We start from the raw sequence: 19,864 nt of genomic DNA, 5'->3' as shown, positions 1-19,864 counted from the left end.
ATGTATTATGCTCACTTTGTTAAAGATAACACAAGGAGGCCTTCGCCCAGGTGATATTAATGTGCGTTGAGAATCCTTGTAGCCTGGGGCTTGGTTTTGGGATTAAGCCTTTCCCACCCTTTTTGATGTGGGGTGGTACAATCCAATCATGCCTCAGAAAGTGACTTTGTATTAGAGACTTCCCTATTTTGTATATTGGATTAGAGGTTGTGAAGCTACAATATAAAATAGGGTCAGAGCGGGAGTTTGTGCTCTTGGTTCCTGGGAGATTATCATTAGAAGAGAGAGCAGAGGAGAGCAGAGAAAGGCCACGTGGAGGAGGCCAGGAGAAGCAGCCAAGATGGCGGAGTGCTGAGTGAGATGCCAGTTTGTGTAGAGATTGTATCTGGGATAAGGAAGGAGATGGAGAACTGAGGAGAATAAGGCTGGTGAGCTAGAAACCTTTGATTCTAGGAAACTTGGATAAGTCAGTGGCTTTGTGAGCACTGAATGTGACTGGGTTTTGGAGCCCAGTGTGTATTTTTACTTGCCCGCCAGGTGCAAGCTAGAATTAAAGACTATGGCCCATCAGTTTGTGGCTCCGCTGTTTCTTTACCAACTGTCCGAATCCAATGTGAACCTGCATGGGCCGGGCGGCTGTGATGGTGACCCTGGCCGTGGCTTCTGGCTTTACATACGTAAAAAGACATCTTTGTACCATTGTGTTGACTTGTAAATTTTGTTTTCTCCAAAATGATGTATGGCTTGCAAATTGAACATCGTCCTATCATGTTAAAGGACATATGACTATAACCAATAGTGGTAAGGGGTTCCTAATTACAATTTTTGCTTCTGTACTTCCCACTTACAAAACTATAAAAACTAAGTAGAACAAGGGGTCAGCGCGCTCTCCCTCAGACCTCTGTTGGAGTTGCTGCCGCTTGGCCAAGCTAGACAATAAAGCTTTGATGTGTAATCGACGGACTTTGTTCATGTCTTCAATGTTTCGGGTCCCTCAGATTAGGCTTAACAGTACCTTAGCACAATATGTGCCTTGACCAGGGGCTACAGTGGAGCCAGCAACCCCACACTCAAGCTGTTGACCCTGGGGTTTCAAACCTGGGTCCTCTGTGTCCCAGCTCTACACTCTATCCACTGAGCAACTGCCTGGTCAGGCGACATTGTTTTTTTTTTCTCCACTTATATTTGGATTTTATAACTTTCAGAGATTATGGCTCAGAGAGGTATTTTGTTAGCTCTTTCACTTAAAGTGTGATTTAAAGAGGAGCATGCCACCCATTTCAAAAAGTGGGCATTATATCCTTTAACATCTAGAGATTTAGAATTATGTAATAAATTTACCGCATTTATCTAAAAATTATTTTTATAAATTATTTCCATATTGTTGGGCAGATAAAATATATTATGCTCACTTTGTTAAAGATGGCACTGCCCACATGGAAGCCTGTCTCCCAGGTGATATTAGTTGCCCCTATACTTGGGATGGGCGTAATTATATTAATGTGTGTTGGGGGCAAGCTGTGGGCAGGCAGGATTCTTGTAGCTTGGGGTTTGGTTTTAGGACTAAGCCTTTCCCACCCTTTTTGATGTGGGGTGAACTTTGTATCAGAGACTTCCCTATTTTGTATATTGAATTAAGGGTTTTGATTTCTGCACTATAAAGTGGGGCAGATCGGGAGCTTGCTCTCTTGGTTCCTGGGATTAGCATTAGAGAGGAGAGCAGAGAAAGGCCACATGGAGGAGACCAGGAGAAGCAGCCAAGATGGTGGAGTGCTGAGTGAGAAGCCAGTTTGTGCAGAGTTTGTGCAGGGAGAAGGAAGGAGATGAGGAACAGAGGTGAATAAGTCTGGTGAGCCAGAAACCTTTGATTCTAGGAAACTCAGATAATTCAGTAGCTTTGTGAGCACTGAATGAGTGGGTTTTGGAGCCCAGTGTATGTTTTACTTGCCCACTGGGTGCATGCTAGGATTAAAGATGATGGCCCACCAGATCTTGGCCCCTTTGTTTTTTTACCGACTGTCCAAATCAAATGCAAATCTGCATGGGCCAGGCGGCTGTGATGGTGACCGTGGATACTGGCTTATACATATATTATAGTACCTCAACATAATTACCAAGGAAATTATCCATGTCATTACAGAGATTTTCAGAAATCAAACCATAACAAAAGTCTGCTGATTTCTTGATGACTTTTTCTTATATTATTTGGAACTCTACTTGGAGTTTTATGTAAAATGTGGGTACCTTGCTATTGCATAATTTCTCAGAATTTCATGGCATTATAAGGTTCTCTCTTTTTGAACTATATCTTTGTTCAGGATACCTTTTTATTTTTGAAATATAGAGTTCAAGAAAGATTCTGTGATAAGGTTTCAAGAAATTATAAAACTTAGCATTAGCAATGCCATTTTAAAGAGGAAAAGTCAGGCCTCTTACCCCCTCCTTTCTGTGGAGAAAAGAAAGTGAAGAATGCAGGAGGAAGGGCTTGCAAGGGCAACTGGGTCAGAGAAGTCATAATTTAACTACAGAGCAAGGAAGATGGAACTTATCAGAGAATCCCTTCACTTCTCTTTTCTTAAAAGCCTTTAGGGTGTAACAATGTTCTCCTTTTGATAGATCCTGTAGATAAACATTTAACAGGCCATAAAATTCAAATGAGCTTGTTAATAAGATTAATGACTTTTGTACCATGCTCACCCTCCCAGCCAGTGTGTAATTTGATCTATAAAAAGGGGCCACAGAGCTGTGTGGGGGGCTATAAAATTTGGGTTTGTCTTACCCCCATGTAGTCAGCAGCCAATAAACTCAAAAGTTCATCTGGACTTGGTGTCTTTGGGGAACTCGCTGGTCACTTTACAACAATTTCTAATTTGAACACTCCACAGATGTATTAAATATAACTGAATATGATGTGCTTATGTGAATTTCTGTGCTACTATTTGAGCATGAGGTCAGTACAAATTTCAGTTATTAGTCTCTTTCTGAGGGTATTTAAAGCCAGTAGCCATGGCCATCATTACAGCCACCTGGTCCATGCAGGTTTGCATTTGATTCAGACAGAAGTAATGAAACACTGGAGCCAAGAACTGGTGGGCCATTAGCTTTAATCCTAGCTCGCACCCAGCAGGTGAGAAAAACACACAGTGGGATAATACTTCCCTTTCCATTCAGGGCTCCCAAAGCCACTGACTCATCAGACTTTCCTAGAATCAGAGGTTTCTACCTCACCAGCCTTATTCACCTCTGTTCCCCATCTCCTTCTCTCTGCACAAACTCTGCACAAACTGGCTTCTTCTTCAGCACTCCACCATCTTGGCTGCTTCTCCTCTGCAATGCTAATTTCAGGAACTGAGAGAGTGTGAGCCCTCGGTCTGCCCCATTTTATAGTGTAGTAATTAAAACCTTTAAGCCAATATACAAATAAGGAAGTGTCTAATACAAAGCCATTTATCTAAGACATAAGTGGAATTCTTCATAAGAGTGCACCACCCCATATCATGCAACAGTCATGGGTGTGGGGAAAAGCTTAGTGTTGAGAAGATCTTAGTATAAAAAGGGTGAGAAAGGCTTAGTTTTAAAACTAAACCTTAGGCTATAATGACTTTGCCAGCTTACAGCCAGTCCTCCTCACCCAATGCAAACTATAAGCGAGCAAACTTATATATCATATTTACAAACTTATTTGACTGACAGGGTAAAATAAGGGTAGATCATCCGGCAGATAGAGACTGATTATAATTCTCAGACAGTTCCTCCATCCTCAATTTTCTAATCTCTTGCAATTGACTGATCAAAAATGACCAAATATTCCTGAGAAATAACGCCCCCTTATAAATGTGTGTTGTATGTAGAGACAACAAATACATGTAACAGAGTTACAGTAGAAAAATTTTTACTGGTTCAACTGGCAGATTTAGAATGGGCAACCACTCCAAATAATTACAATTACACTGTGGTACACATAATAATATAAAATGATTAATGTGTAAATCCAAGAAATAAGTTATTGTGGCCCTGGCTGGTTGGCTTAGAGGTAGAGTGTCAACCTGGTATATAGAAGTCCCAGGTTTGATTCCTGGCCAGGGCACACAAGAGAAACACCCATCTGCTTCTCCACCCTTCCCCCTTTCCTTTCTCTCTGTCTCTCTCTTCCCCTCCCACATCCAAGGCTCCATTGGAGCAAAGGCACTGATGATGGCCTCATGGCCTCCACCTCAGGTGCTAGAATGGCTCCAATTGCAGTGAAGCAATGCCCCAGATAGGCCAAGAATCACCCCCTGGTGGGCATGCCAGGTGGATCTTCATCAGATGGATGCAGGCGTCTGTCTGTCTGCCTCCTCCCCCTAATTCTCACTTCAGAAAAATACAAAAAAAAAGAAAAGAAAAGAAATAGGTTGTTGTAGCAAAAACAGTGAAAGTATACAGACATTCTCTACACCAAAATTCAAATTTAAAAGAGTCTTTTATTCAAAGCCAGTGACCACACAGAGACCTAAGTCACTCAAATCATATCCCCAAATACAGTTTGAAGTTAGACTTTTAAAGACAAAATCACTGCACTGATTGGTGGATTTTTAAAGACAAAATGGGGAGGATGGGAAGCCTAGCAGTAACACAAAGCAGTGAAACAAGCTCATTTACAATGTTTATCTATAGAATTAATTCAGGAAGAAACATTCTGGGAAAATCTGCAAACTTGAAGAACTAGCCCAAGGTCACAGCCTGTAATACCAGTCTCAAGGCCAGGGGTAGGGAGTCTTTTAGAAAAAGTAAGTTCTGCTGAAAGTCTCTTTGTTTTAGAGTAAGTTCTGCTGCTTTATTTCAAAGTATGACTGGAGATGTCACAGATTCCATAGAAGATGTGACATTTTAGATTTTTTAAAAATCTACACATCATGGCACACAGGAGAAGTGACCATCTGCTTCTCTATCCCTCCTCCACTTCTTACCCTCCCACAACTGTGGCTGGAATGGTTCCAGCAAGTTGGCCCGGGGTGCTGAGGATATCCCCAGGCACTGAAATAGCTAGGTTGTCGAACAACAGAGCAGCATCTCCAGATGGGCAGAGCATTGCCCAGTAGGAGGCTTGCCAATGGACCATGCAGGAGTCTGTTTCTCTGCCTCCCCACCTCTCACTTAATAATAATTTAAAAAGTAAGCCTTTATTTCAATAAGAATTTTTAATTATTACTAACACGAATATTAAAAGTTGTATTTTAGAGTTACTGTGGAGTAACAGTTGTGAATGGCAATGGAAGATATCAGGACAAGTATAGTAATATAAGGTTATAGTAATTAAATATATAGAAATATAAAAATATGGAAGATATATCATATAAAAGTAATTAAAAGGATATTAAAAATAATTATTAAAATTAAGTAAAGTTATGCCAATTGGATAGGAATTAATATAGTGGCTTAGTGCCATAACTCTGTAATGTGATAAACAGACTCTGACTTACAAGCAGAGCCCAGTTAGTATGTGTGTGAAGTTATACATAGATAAGAAGTGGCCTGGTGTTATTTACATTAACTTTGTAAATTAATGAAAATAAGAACATCTTAAAAAGTGCTTTGATGGAAAAATTTTAGTAGATTGACATAAAGGGGGTTCCCTGTGAGGAATTCCCAAAAAGGTGGTTTGAGGTGATACTCTTGTAGATTGACACCTGTTAGAAGGCGTTGGCCAGAAAGGGTACTAAAGCTGAGGGGACCCCTGCTGCAGAAGTTGCCCAGACTCCAGCATTGATGTGGACTGTCTCCACACCACTCTGAGCTCTATCAAAGCCAGCTGAGAGGAGCACGCCGACAGGGCCCCCTTAAGCTGTACCCAGGCATGCCAAAAGGATTTGTGAGTAATAAATTGCCTGTGTGATTATTGCAACTAATTTGTGTGTCGGTCGTGTCTTTCCTCTGGTGGCATTTAACAGGAGCATCCTCATAGCCACCTCAAGAGTAGTCTCAAAGAGGCTGCCAGCCCTGCTGATAAGCAGGAGTGTCCCACTGCACGGGGAAGTGGAATCAGAGACACCTGATCCACGTAGAGCTTGGGCTCTACTGGGACAACAAGGGACCTGTCAGAAATTAGGACCTATCAGATCTCTGCAAGCCCACTCTGGGCTCTGAAACATACATTGAAGAGAGAGGTTTCCTGGGTGGGGAGAAAATGTTGAGATTCTTGTACCACCTACCTTGGTCAGTCATTTGCTAGTGGATGCCTTCCAAATAGCCCGTCCTTGGATAACACCACCTCCCTTAGGCAGAGGCCTGAAGCCATCTCAAGACTAATTAATGTGACCTTAGCTTGAAACCTGAAGCTAACCCAGAAAAGTTAACAGCTGGGGGCTATTAACTCAACTGTTCTCCCCAGACCTGGGAAGTAAGTCCCTTATTGAAGGGGAGTCTGAGGACTGTGCCTGCATCCCTGTTGCAGCTCTTAAGTGAAAGAAGCGGTTCAATCGTTCTAATGCAAAATCCACCGATCAGTGCAGTTTGGACCCTATTATGTCCCCTTGACCTGGCTATTGTTAAGAAACAGAAGGCACAGGGGATGCTTTAAAAACTGAGTACAAATTATGCTTCTGCAAGAGACATTTCTATCCATCAAAGAAATCTCCATTTGGAAGGGTGCCTTCCTCTCTGTACTAGGAAGAAGATGACTAAATTTCTAGTCTCCTATTGATGGATGACAAGATATGAAAAGTCTGCTTTTCCTGATAGCTTCTCATAACTGACTCCTCCTGCTCCCCAACATTTTCTTCTGCTTGCATTTCTAATGTTCATCTGCCTTCTATTACAAAGGGTGGAGGGTTATCAGTCAAGAACATGAAAGAGTAAAGAAAAATTATTTTTTCCTCCCTACAATAGTGTACCATAAAATATCATCCCCTTGCTACATTTTAACTGGTGAGCATTATTGTTTTTTGAGTGACATGGTTGATATAATCCTGGAATTTGTAAAATCACAGGTGAACTCAACTTAGGTCTAAATAAAGAGGAAAAGCATAGACATGCTGGTGATTTGGTTTCCACTGAAACATAAGAACATTGTATTCTGGCTTTTCACAATACCTATTTATAATATCATTATCAGTAACATGTACTTATTTTTAATTTAGTAAAATCTTATCATATCCTCTTCTTACCTTTGACTAGATGAAATTAGATGGTGCCTATAAGGGCCATATAGTGCATGAGAGACAGCAGACATATCCCAGCAATGTTAATCTCTGAGCTTTCTGCCAACAAAAAAGCTCGAATACACATAAATAGCCCTAAGGGAAACAGATTTATTAGACATTTGAGCTGGAATTCCTGAATGTTAAATCCACATTAAAGATATAATCAACTCCTTCACATAAGGTATAGAAAACTTTACAAAATTCCCCTGCACCTTCTTCGTTGTCTCATTGGAAACAATGGGGGCCACAAAGTGTTTAAATGACATATGTGAATGGCTTAAATTTCAAAAACATTGTCAGTGGTTTATAGCTATAGTAGTCATTTTGCCCTACTTCATCAGTACTTACCAAACCAAGTTACTACACAGATACAATAAGCCCTTTACTTTCAAATAACCAAAGAACATAGTTCTTCTTGAAAAAAAAATAATAAAGCACACCTACCACTGAATAAATGTCCTTAACACTAGAAGACAAATTCTAAAAGTAAACAACATGCTTTTATTAGTGCACATCTTCTATAAAAATGTAAATATTCAAAATTATTTTGCATTGTTATATCAATATACCAACACTTTCTGATAAATTTGGAAATCAAATAACTTTATTTTGGGCACTTTATAAAATGTTAAGTGTAAGAATTGTATTGAGCCCTGGCTGGTTGACTCAGTAGTAGAGTGTCGGCCTGGTGTGTGGAAGTCCTGGGTCGATTCCCAGCCAGGACACACAGGAGAAGCAACCATCTGTTTCTTCCCCCTTCCCCCTCTCCTTCCTCTCTGTCTCTCTCTTCTCCTCCTGCAGCCAAGGCTCCATTGGAGCAAAGTTGGCCCAGGTGCTGAGGATGGGTCCATGGCCTCCACCTCAGGGACTAGAATGGCTGCGGCTGCAACAGAGCAATGCTCCTGATGGGCAGAGCATTGCTAACTGGTGGGCATGCTGGGTGGATCCTGGTCAGGTGCATGCGGGAGTCTGTCTGACTGCCTCCCAGCTTCTAACTTTGGAAAAATTTTAAAAAATTAAAAAAAAAAGAGTTGAATTGAGAACCCAATTTCTGTGCTTTGGTTGTAATTAATGTAGTGCTCAATAGGGTATATGCAAAAAACAAAAAAACTGTGAAAAATTAATCCCATTTCTACCTTCCCTGTCATATAAAAATGTTGCTTGACCACCCTGGCCAGATAGCTCAATTGATTGAGGGTTGGCATGAGCACAAAAGTTGCCAGTTCGATTCCTGGTCAGGGCACATACAGGAACAGATTAATGTTTCTGTCTCCCTCCTCCCTTCCTCTCTCTTTACAATCAATAAATAAAAAAATTAGAAAGAACACCGCTTCAGTGAACACAGTGTTATCTTGATCAAAGAAAACAAAAAGTTCCTTTCAGTTATTTTTTTTTATTTAAAAGATAATGTATTGAAGAGTGAATAAAACAGCATTTTCATCATAATGTGTCATCCTGAACTGAAATAATGTAATCTTTAAGGGCATTTTGCTGATTCAAAATAATTATAATTTGTTTTAAGCTATATTTTCAGTGTAACATTCCATTTTTTTTCTTTTTTTTTTTTGTATTTTTCTGAAGCTGGAAACAGGGAGAGACAGTCAGACAGACTCTCGCATGTGCCCGACCAGGATCCACCTGGCACGCCCACCAGGGGTGACGCTCTGCCCACCAGGGGGCGATGCTCTGCCCATCCGGGGCATCGCTCTGCCGTAACCAGAGCCACTCCAGTGCCTGGGGCAGAGGCCAAGGAGCCATCCCCAGCGCCCGGGCCATCTTTGCTCCAATGGAGCCTCCGCTGCGGGAGGGGAAGAGAGGGACAGAGAGGAAGGGGGGGTGGAGAAGCAAATGGGCGCTTCCCCTGTGTGCCCTGGCCAGAAATTGAACCCGGGTCCCCAGCACGCCAGGCTGACGCTCTACCGCTGAGCCAACCAGCCAGGGCCTCCATTAAATTTTTAACTGCTGTCTTTACTATAATTAATAAGCTGTTCTTATATCTTACCCAGGAATTATGTGATGCATGCATGATATTTATGTGATGCCCACATGATGTTCACGTGATCCATATGTGACAGCCATGTGATTCTTATGTGGTGTCCACTGATATCCATGTAATTCACATGTGATGTTTACATGAAGCCCATGTGCTGTTCATGTGATGCTCACACTATACCCTCACACATACCCTCTTGATGTTCATATGATGCCCACATGATGATAGCCACATGATGAAGCCACATGATGTTCACATGATTCCCACATTATGTTCACCTGATAGCTATGTGATTCCCACTTGTTATTAGAGTGATTTCCATATCATATTCACATGATACTCAGGAAATGTTCATGTGATATTCTTGTGATGAATGAATATAAAAATGAAAATAAAAAAATAATGGGTTACTTTAAAAAAGTGTATAAGTGAAATGAATATCTACTAGGGTCAACATATTCAAAAAAACAAAAATCAAAAATCTTATCTCAGTTCTTAAATCAATAGAAATTAGTCAACAATTAAAAACAAATAATATTTTTATAGAAATAAACTATTGACCCTCAGAGTTATATCCAGTGGTATCTTATAACCACTCTTATAGGCTTCCAATGTAGTCCTCCAAAAAGAAGAGGAGGGAGAAATGAGTAAAAAAATGTTTGAGAAAACAGTTTCCAAAAATTTCGCAAAGTTAATGGAAAACCTTGAATTTTAGATCCAGAAATCTAAATGGACCATAAGTAGTATAAATTACTTGGAAAAAAGAACTGCTTAGTCATTTCATAGTCAAGGTGCTGAAAGCTCATATTATAGAGAAAAATCTTAACAGCAGCCCAAGAAAAATAGTTCATCACATAAAGCCGAACAATCGCGTGGTCGAAAGAAAACATCTCACTTGAGATGGTGGAGACTGCAACATGTTTAATGACATATGTGAGGACTTAAGTTAAAAAAAAAAAAAAAGAACTGTCCATGGTCTATAGTTAGAATAACCATTTTGACCTATTTCATTAGTACCATTAAGTCAAATTACTTCACAGATACAATAAGTCTTCTACTTTCAAGTAATCAAAGATACAGTTCTTTCTCCTGGGACAAAATTCACACCCACCATCTGATAAATGTCCTTAATACTAGAAGAAATTTTCTAAAAGGAAACAACACACTTATTAGCACAGCTCTCCTATAAAAATCTAATTATTCAAAATTTATATGTGTTTGTTATGTCTCTTACAAAATATATCTTCTAAGTTTTAGAGTTTTTTTTTAATGCTTGGGCTTTCTTAACAATAATTAGCTTAAAACAATCTTTATGCCAAAGATTCATGTTTTCAGTTGACAAATTCTGCTCCTATCCATGAGCATCTGAAACCCAAACATGTAAGCTACAAAAAGGGGGGAAAATCATACCTCAAACAGTTAGTTATTCATTAGTAACTTATCTACAGTGTTACCATGAAAAATCACCCATTTTAGGGACTTATGTAATATCTTATTCACAAATGCAAACTGTTTTCCTGTCAGATATTTATTGTTTCATGTAACAAAGATTGAGGGACCAAAATACACCAGATATGTACATTTTTTAGTTCCTGGCTATCCAAAGACAAATTCAATGTAAAATGTGCTCACATAATTCAGAGTCCACTTGGAGATATAGAGGCAGAAAAACTAACTATAAAACACTGACATAACAGTTGTAACATACTTTATTAAAGCCCTTAGAGTATAGAAGAAAAAGGTAACTAGTGTGCTCTGACAAGAGATTGTAAATCTACTCTCTCTTCTTGACTAGTAGCAACAAGAGAACTAAAAGTTAAAGAACTGAAAAATGTTTGATGATAATCAAAATGCAATAATAACTTTTCTTAGTGATTTAGCTACTAAATCATTTATTAATTGCCATAATTACTTTAAGCTCCATTTATATGTTTGTTTTTATAAATCCATATATATGAGTTTGTATATATAATACTTCCATGGCAGTAATGCTGGATAGTATCTTTGAATACTTGGTTAGTGAATAAATTTTGTATTTTGTATTTTTTGAGTTTTTTTCTCATCTTATATTGAGATATAATGAACACATAACATTGGTAAGTTTAAAATGTAAACCATATCAACGTTTTTTTCTTAATATACAGTAAACACACAACAGGATTCCAAGATGGCAACGAAGTAGGTGGATATTCCAAGTGCCACCTCCCAGTACCAATTGGATTACAACTTAATTTAGGAACAATCATCTTGAAAAACCAACTTTGGACTAAACAAAGAGGAGTCCATAACCAAGGATCACAGAAGAAGCTACACCAAGACTGGTAGGAAGGGCGGAGATGTGGAAAGGGCTGCCCCATTCCCAAGAGCGAGCTGTGGCTGAGGGTCCAAAGAGACTCTCTCTGTAGGGAGGGTCACCCTGAGAGCTGTGGGTGCTCAGCTCCAGGGTGGGAAACCCACTCAAAAGCCTCAGAACCTGGAAGAGGCACCCACACAGCATTTGGAGGTGAAAAGAGCTGGGTTTCTGTCTGCGAGAAAGAGAAAAATGCTCAGAGAAGCAGGCTTCATGTTAAAGAGCCAGTTCAGAAAATCTTGTTCATAGTCACTTACTTGGAGCTCAAATGGAGGCAGAGCTGAGAGGACTAGAGTTGCACGAGGAGAATGTAAAGTTGGAGGTGCAGGGAGAGACACTGTGGTGGTCGGCCACCAGAACACCTGTGCTGAGTCATTCTCCAATACTGCTGTTGCCATCTTTCTTGGGAGGTACAATTCTTTCTGAGTGGCATCAGCCAGGTAAAAGCAACTGCTTCACCCTCAGGAGTCTCTCCTGCTCCAGTCATGGCAACTGGGTCATGCTGAGAAGCCAGGAATCAAAGGGCACAACAGTGACTCAGTTTCCTGGTGCTGAGGCTGGAGATTTTCCCCACAGCTCCTGAGTCTAAGACAGATAGTTCTACCTCATAGGAGACTCAGTAGAAACTGTCCAGAGTGCAGGCAGACCAAACATCTGGGTCTCAGAGGCCACAACCACCAGACTCCTGGGGCCACTCCCTACTGAGGTCTGTGAAAATAGCCTAGACAGACTGACATCTGGGGCCTAGGGGCGGATCCACACCCATCACCTTTCCTATCCCTGAATTGCAAAGATTCTAGACTTTACCAAGGTTTTTACAGTGGACGAACCCACAAGCAGCTAACAGAAGAGGCTGCAGGAGATGGGACTCAGGGAACCTTGGCCTTTTAAGCAAAACTTCCCCTAGGCCCAAGGTGGGTAACAGCCAGCCTAGGTGTGCAGCTTGGTATTTCCATGAGCACCTGGGCCCAGCAGAGACAGCTATAAACTCTGGATTGCTTGTGGCACCAACAAGGTTGCTGAAGGCCAGTCATGGGCAGTGTCTCCCACAGATCTGCACTGGGTTACTTCCAGGGAGGCCCAGGACTGACACATACAGTGGCCAGCTGCGGAGAGCATCAGATCAGGACCTAACAACTCTTGCTAAAGTGGTATCCTAAGGAAGGGATCCTCACACCCTGGCCCAGCTGAGGTGAGTTCCACTCTCTGTGATCAGTGCCGGCACAGCAGCTCATGTGCATTCAATAGGGTAGAGTTTCACAGTCAGCTGGCCTGGGTGTTTGATAGCTTGCCCTGCTGGGCTAGATTCCACAGTGGGAAGAGAGAGGGACTTGAAATATGGAAATTTAGAGTGTGGGTCCTTGTGAGCCTATTGTTGGATCTGGTTGAGAGGCTTAGCCACTTTGGGGGGGGGTGAGGGAACAGTCAGCCCCTAAAAAAGTCTCTCTTAGTCTTCCTCCCTGAGACATGGGTCTCACTAGCTGTAAGAATTTCTGCAGAAGGAACTGTCAGCCACTCTGATCTGAACCGACTGCTCACCTTGTTGGGGAGAAATAAAATTTGAGTATCTAGTTGTGGCTGAGGGATTATTCTGTGAAGTAGAGGCCACATTCCCTATAATGAGCTAGTGACCAAGAGACCCCTGAAGTAGGGGGTCCCACTAACGTTGGATTTCCAACCTTAGCTGCCCTAACCCAACAAGTTTGCAACCTGTAGAGGGGTTGGTTGGGTGAGACCAGTCTGGGCCCACACTGCAGGCTTTCTACAGAAGACTCTGTGTGAAGACCAGGCAGCAGCAAAAGGAGGTGGAGCAGCTGAAAAGTGGAGAAAAATCTTATGGAGCTTGGGGCTTTTATGGAGATGCTGTCATCTCTAAGCAGGAGGAAGCTGATCCTTATATACATATTGGCCCCTCCCACACTACCCAGGAACAGAAAATGCAGGAAAAAATAGTAAAAAGAGCAGTAGCTGAATACAAGTAGTCCACAGTGGGTTACAAAAAACAACTTATGCCAGCACAAAGAGATCCATAATGAACACAATTAGTAGTGGGGATCAGACAGCACCAACCTTAGACTCAGCTACCTACACAAGCAGCAAATCCACAGGAGTCTAATAGGCACCAGACACTGTAAAGAATAAATATGCTCAACAGGACAGACATTGCAAGATGTGTAATACACATGATCAAATTTGACCCTTAGAGCCAGCTAGCCTGAAGAAATAACCATACCCACAAAAGCACCAACTGCATTCAATAATCACATACAACAGGGGGGAAAATAGTACCCTTAGGAAACATTCCTAGAACAAGAAAAACAGGTGGCCTGAAGATCAGTACCACTGAGCCCATCTTCCTCATAAGGACATTACAAAAATTTCTAAGTCACACAGCACTACTTAATACACAGACAAAATGGGCAAAGAAATGCGACCCCATTGAATGAACAGAAGAACTCCCCAGAAAAAGAACTAAATGAAATAGAAGTAACCAAACTACCAGAAACAGTGTTTAAAATAATGATTTTTATCTCAAGGATCTGAGAGCAACAATGGATGGTCATAATGAGTACTTAAATAAAGAAATAGCAAGCATCAAAAAAGATATTAAAATCATAAAAATAAACTAGTCAGAAATGACAGATACAATATCAGGAATGAAGCCTGCAGTAGAAGGGATCAACAGCAGGCTGGATGAAGCAGAGGATCAAATCAGCAATTTAGAAGACAAGATAAACATAAGCACAGAAGTAGAGCAGCAAAATGAAAAGAGGTGCAAAAGACTGAGGAAACTCTAAGAGTCCTATGTGACACCATGAAGAGAAACAACATCCTCATCAAAGGGGTTTCTGAAGGAGAAAAGAGTAAACAAAAGATAGATAACCTTTTTGAAAAAATCATAGCTGAAAATATCCCTAAATTGATTAAAGAAGAAGTCACACAAGTTTAAGAAGCACAGAGAGTTACATTAAAGAGGAACGCAAGTAGGCCTATACTAAGACACATAATAATTAAAGTGCAAAGTTAAGAAACTTGCACTTTAATTATTGCTGAGATCAGTAAACAAGATTACCACCAAGTTAAGAAAACTGAGAAGAAAACAAACAAATCAAGACTTCAAAGCGGCTCTACTAGAAAAGCCAAATCTGACAATGGATTACAAACAATAGCTTATGCCAACCCAAGAAGACCTAGATATAACACAACTGACAATTGGAGGCAGACAACACCAAGCCTAGACTCAACCAGCTCTACAAACAACATACCCAAAAACACAGACATAATGAGAAGACAGTGGAGTACAATACAAATGAAACCAAAAGAGAAACCTCCAGAAAATGAACTGAGTGATATGGAAATAACCAAATGACCAGATGCAGAGTTAAAAATAATGATTGTTAGGATGCTTAGGAATCTTAGAACAACAATGGATGGTCATTATGAAGACCTAAATAAAGAGATAGCAAGTACAAAAAAGGACATTGAAATATTAAAAAAGAATCAGTTGGAGATGACAAATACAATATCAGAAATGAAGACCACAATAAAAGAAATTAAAAGCAAGATGCATGAAGCTGAGGATTGAATCAGCAAGTTGGAGGAAAAGATGAATGAAGGCATGGAAGCAGAGCAGAAAAAAGAAAAGAGACTCAAAAAGTCTGAGGAAACTCCAAAAGAGCTCTGTGAAAACATGAAGAGAAATAACATTGGCATCATAGAGGTTCCTGAAGAAGAGAAAGAACAAGGGATAGAAATTTTATTCAATCAAATCATAGCTGAAAACTTCCCTAAATTGATGTAAGGAATGGTCTCACAAGTTCAAGAAGCACAGAGAACTTCATTAAAGAGAAATCCAAAGAAACCTACACCAAGACACATCATAATTAAAATACCAAAGCTAAGCAATAAAGAGAAAATAGTAAAAGCTGCTAGAAGAAAAAAGGCTATCACCTACAAAGGAGCCCCCATAAGGATGACATCAGACTTCTCAACAGAAACACTTGAGGCCAGAGGGAATGGTAAGAAATATTCAAAGTAATGCAGAACAAGAGCCTACAACCAAGAAAACTTTATCCAGCAAGGCTATCATTTAAAATTGAAGGAGAAATAAAAAGGTTCCCAGACAAAAAACAACTCAAGGAATTTATTACAACCAAACCAATGCTGCAGAAAATGTTAAGGGGCCTGTTGTAAACAGATCAAAGTGGGAAAAGAATATAGCAAAAGAGGAACACAGCTTTAAAGAATAAAATGGCAATAAACAACTACATATCAATAATAACCTTAAATGTAAATGGATTAAATGATTCAATCAAAACACATAGGGTAGCTGCTTGGATAAGAAAACAGGACCCGTACATATGTTGTCTACAGAGACATACCTTAAAACAAAAGATGCACATAGACTGAAGGTAAAAGGATGGAAAAAAAATATTTCATGCAGCCTGACCTGTGGTGGCGCAGTGGATAAAGCATTCACCTGGAAACGCTGAGGTTGCCGGTTCAAAACCCTGGCTTGCCTGGTCAAGGAACATATGGGAGTTGATGCTTCCTGCTCTTCCCTCCTTTCTCTCTCTCTCTCTCTCTCTCTCTCTCTCTCTCCCCCCTCCTCTCTAAAATGAAATAATAAAAAAAAATAAAAAAAAATTTCATGCAAATAAAAATGAAAAAAAAGCTGGGGTAGCAAGATTTATATCAGACAAAATGGACTTTAAAACAAAGGCTATAGTAAGAGATAAAAAAGGTCACTACATAATGATAAAGGGAGCAATCCAACAGGAAGATATAACCATCATAAATATCTACGCACCTAATATAAGAGCACCTAAATATATAAAGCAGTCTTTGATAAATATAAAGGGTGAGATCAACAGGGTGAAATCTCTTATACTACTAGGAGATGTCAATACCCCACTAACATCACTAGATAGATCCTCAAGAAAAAACATTAACAAAGAAACAGCAGACTTAAAGGACACACTAGATCAACTCGATTTAATAGCTATCTTTAGAACCTTTCACCCTAAGGCAGCAGAATATACATTCTTTTCAAGTGCTCATGGTACATTCTTTAGGATAAGGCACATGTTAGGACACAAAAGCAGTCTCAACAAATTTAAGAAAATTGAAATCATATCAAGCATTTTCTCTGATCACAATGGCATGAAACTAGGAATCAACCACAACAGAAAAACTGAAAAATACTAAAACACATGGAAACTAAATAGCATGTTATTAAATAACGAATGGGTTTACAATGAAATCAAAGAAGAAATAAAAACATTCCTAGAAACAAGTGGTAATGAACATACAACTCAAAATGTATGGAACACAGCAAAAGCAGTCCTGAGAGGGAAGTTTATAGCACTACAGGCATTCCTTAAGAAGCTTGAAAAAGCTCAAATAAACAACCTAACCTTTCATCTAAAAGAACTAGAAAAAGAAAAGCAAGTAAGGCCCAGAGGTAGTAGAAGGAAAAAAATAATAAAAATCAGAATGGAAATAAATGACATAGAAGCTAAAGAAACAATACAGAGGATCAATGAAACTAAGAGTTAGTTCTTTGAAAGGGTAAAGAAGATCAATAAACCTTTAACAAGACTCACCAAGAAAAGAAGAGAGAAGACTCAAATAAATAAAATATTTAGAGTGGAGAAATAACAACCAAAACAACAGAAGTACAAAATATAGTAAAAAATACTATGAAGAACTGTATGCCAAAAAATTAAACAACCTAGATGAAATGGACAAATTTCTTGAAACATATAATCTTCCAAAAAATCAATCTGGAAGAATCGGAAAACCTAAACAGACCAATTACAACAAAAGAGATTGAAACAGTTATCTAAAAGCTTCCAATTTCCTGACCAGGCAGTAGTGCAGTGGATAGAGTGTTGAACAGGGATGCGGAAGACCCAGGTTCAAGACCCTGAGGTCACCAGCTTGAGCAAGGGCTCATCTGGTTTGAGCAAAAGCTCACTAGCTTGAGCCCAAGATCACTGGCTCGAGCAAGGGGATACTTGGTCTGCTAAGGCCCATGGTCAAGGCACATTGAGAAAGCAATCAATGAACAATTAAGGTGTTGCAATGCACAACAAAAAACTAATGATTGATGCTTCTCATCTGTTTGTTCATGTCTGTCTGTCCCTGTCTATCCCTCTCTCTGACTCTCTCTGTCTCTGAAAAAAAAATTTTTTTAAATAAATAAAATAAAATAAAAGCTCCCAAAAAACAAAACCCATGGGCCCAATGGCTGCACTGGTGAATTCTACCAAATATTCAAAGAAGAACTAACTCCTATCCTTCTCAAGCTATTTCAAAAAACTGAAGAGGAAGGAACACTTCCAAGTTTCTTGTATGAGGTGAGTATAATTCTGATTCCAAAATCAGGCAAAGACAACACAAAGAAAAAAAATTATAGGCCAATATCCCTGATGAATTTAGATGCTAAAATTTTCCTCAACAAAATATTAGCAAACCAGATCCAGCAATACATGAAAAAAATTATATATTATAATTAAGTGGGATTTATTCTGGAGAGGCAAAGATGGTACAACAATCATAAATCAATTAATATGATTCACCACATAAACAAAAGGAAGGAGAAAAACCACATGATAATTTCAATAGATGCAGAAAAAGCATTTGATAAAATCCAGCACCCATTTATGATCAAAACACTTAGCAAAGTGGGAATACAGGGAACATACCTCAACATAATAAAGGCCGTCTATGACAAACCACAGCCAATATCATAATTAATTGACAAAAATTAAAAGCAATTCCCCTAAAATCAGGAACAAGGCAGGGGTGCCCCCTTTCACCATTCTTATTCAACGTAGTCCTGGAAGTCCTAGCCACAGCAATCAGACAAGCAGAAGAAATAAAAGGCATCCAAATTGGAAAAAAAGAAGTAAAACTATCATTATTTGCAGATGATATGATACTGTACATAGAAAACCCTAAAGTCTCAGTCAAAACACTACTGAACCTAATAAACAAATTTAGCAAGGTGACAGGATATAAAATTAATACACAGAAATCAGAGGCATTTTTATACATGAACAATGAACTGTCAGAAAGAGAAATTAAGGAAACAATCCCCTTCACCACTGCAACCAAAAAAATAAAGTACCTAAGAATAAATTTAACCAAGAAGATTAAAGATGTGTACTCAGAAAATTATAAAACATTGATCAAAGAAATCAAGAAAGACACAAACAAGTGGAAGCATATACTGTGCTCATGGTTAGGAAGAAGAAACATCATTAGTATGTCTATATTCCCCAAAGCAATTTATAAATTCAATGCAATACCAATTAAAATACCAATGACATACTTCAAAGATATAGAACATATATTCCAAAAATTTACATGGAACCAAAAAAGAACATAAACAGCTTCAGCAATCTTGAAAAAGAAGAATAAAGTGGGAGGTATCACACTTCCAAATATCAAGTTATACTACAAGGCCATTGTACTCAAAACAGCTTGGTACTGGCATAAGAACACACATATAGATCAATGGAACAGAACAGAGAACCCAGAAATAAACCCACATCTTTATGGACAATTGAGATTTGACAAAGGAGGTAAGAGCATACAGTAGAGTAAAGATAATCTCTTTATCAAATGGTGTTGGGGAAACTGGACAGCTACCTGCAAAGAAATGAAACAGGACCATGCACAAAAATAAATTCAAAATAGTAAAGAACTTCAATGTAAGTCATGAAACCATAAGCATCCTAGAAGAAAACATAGGCAGTAAGCTCACTCTCATCTATTACAGCAATATATTTGCTGATTTATCTCCACAGGCAAATGAAATAAAAGACAGGATAAACAAAGTGGGACTATATCAAACTAAAAAGCTTTTGCACAGCTAAAGACAATATGAACAGAATAAAAACACAAACCACACAATGGGAGAACATATTCGAGAATACATCAAGGGGTTAATAACAAAAATTTATAAAGAAGTTGTTAAACTCAATACCAGGAAGACAAACAATCCAATCAAAAAATAGGCACAAGAAATGACTAGATACTTCCCGAAAGAGGACATACAGATGGCCAACAGGCAGATGAAAAAATGTTCAACATCCCTAATCATTAGAGAAATGCAAAGTAAAACCATAATGAAATACCACTTCACACCAGTCAGAATGGTGCTCATTAACAAAACAACACATGATAGGTGCTGGTGATAGGTGTGGGCGAGGATGTGGAGAAAGGGGAACTGTCCTGCACTGCTGGTGGGAATCCATACTGGTGCAGCCATTGTGGAAAACATAATAGAGATTCCTCAAAAAATTAGAAATGGAACTGCCCTTTGACCTA

The 19,864-nt window shown here is 39.3% G+C and overlaps 1 protein-coding gene across 1 annotated transcript in view; it reads left to right on the top strand.

Annotated features, from left to right (window-relative positions):
* LOC136311722 (uncharacterized) overlaps nucleotides 1–19,864 on the top strand; it is a 94,975-nt gene that overhangs the window by 29,454 nt on the left and 45,657 nt on the right. The window lies entirely within an intron of this gene.

This window comes from Saccopteryx bilineata, chromosome 8 (genome assembly GCF_036850765.1).
Source record: "Saccopteryx bilineata isolate mSacBil1 chromosome 8, mSacBil1_pri_phased_curated, whole genome shotgun sequence".
Lineage (NCBI taxonomy): Eukaryota > Metazoa > Chordata > Mammalia > Chiroptera > Emballonuridae > Saccopteryx > Saccopteryx bilineata.
This window is presented reverse-complemented; position numbering and strand designations above follow the sequence as displayed.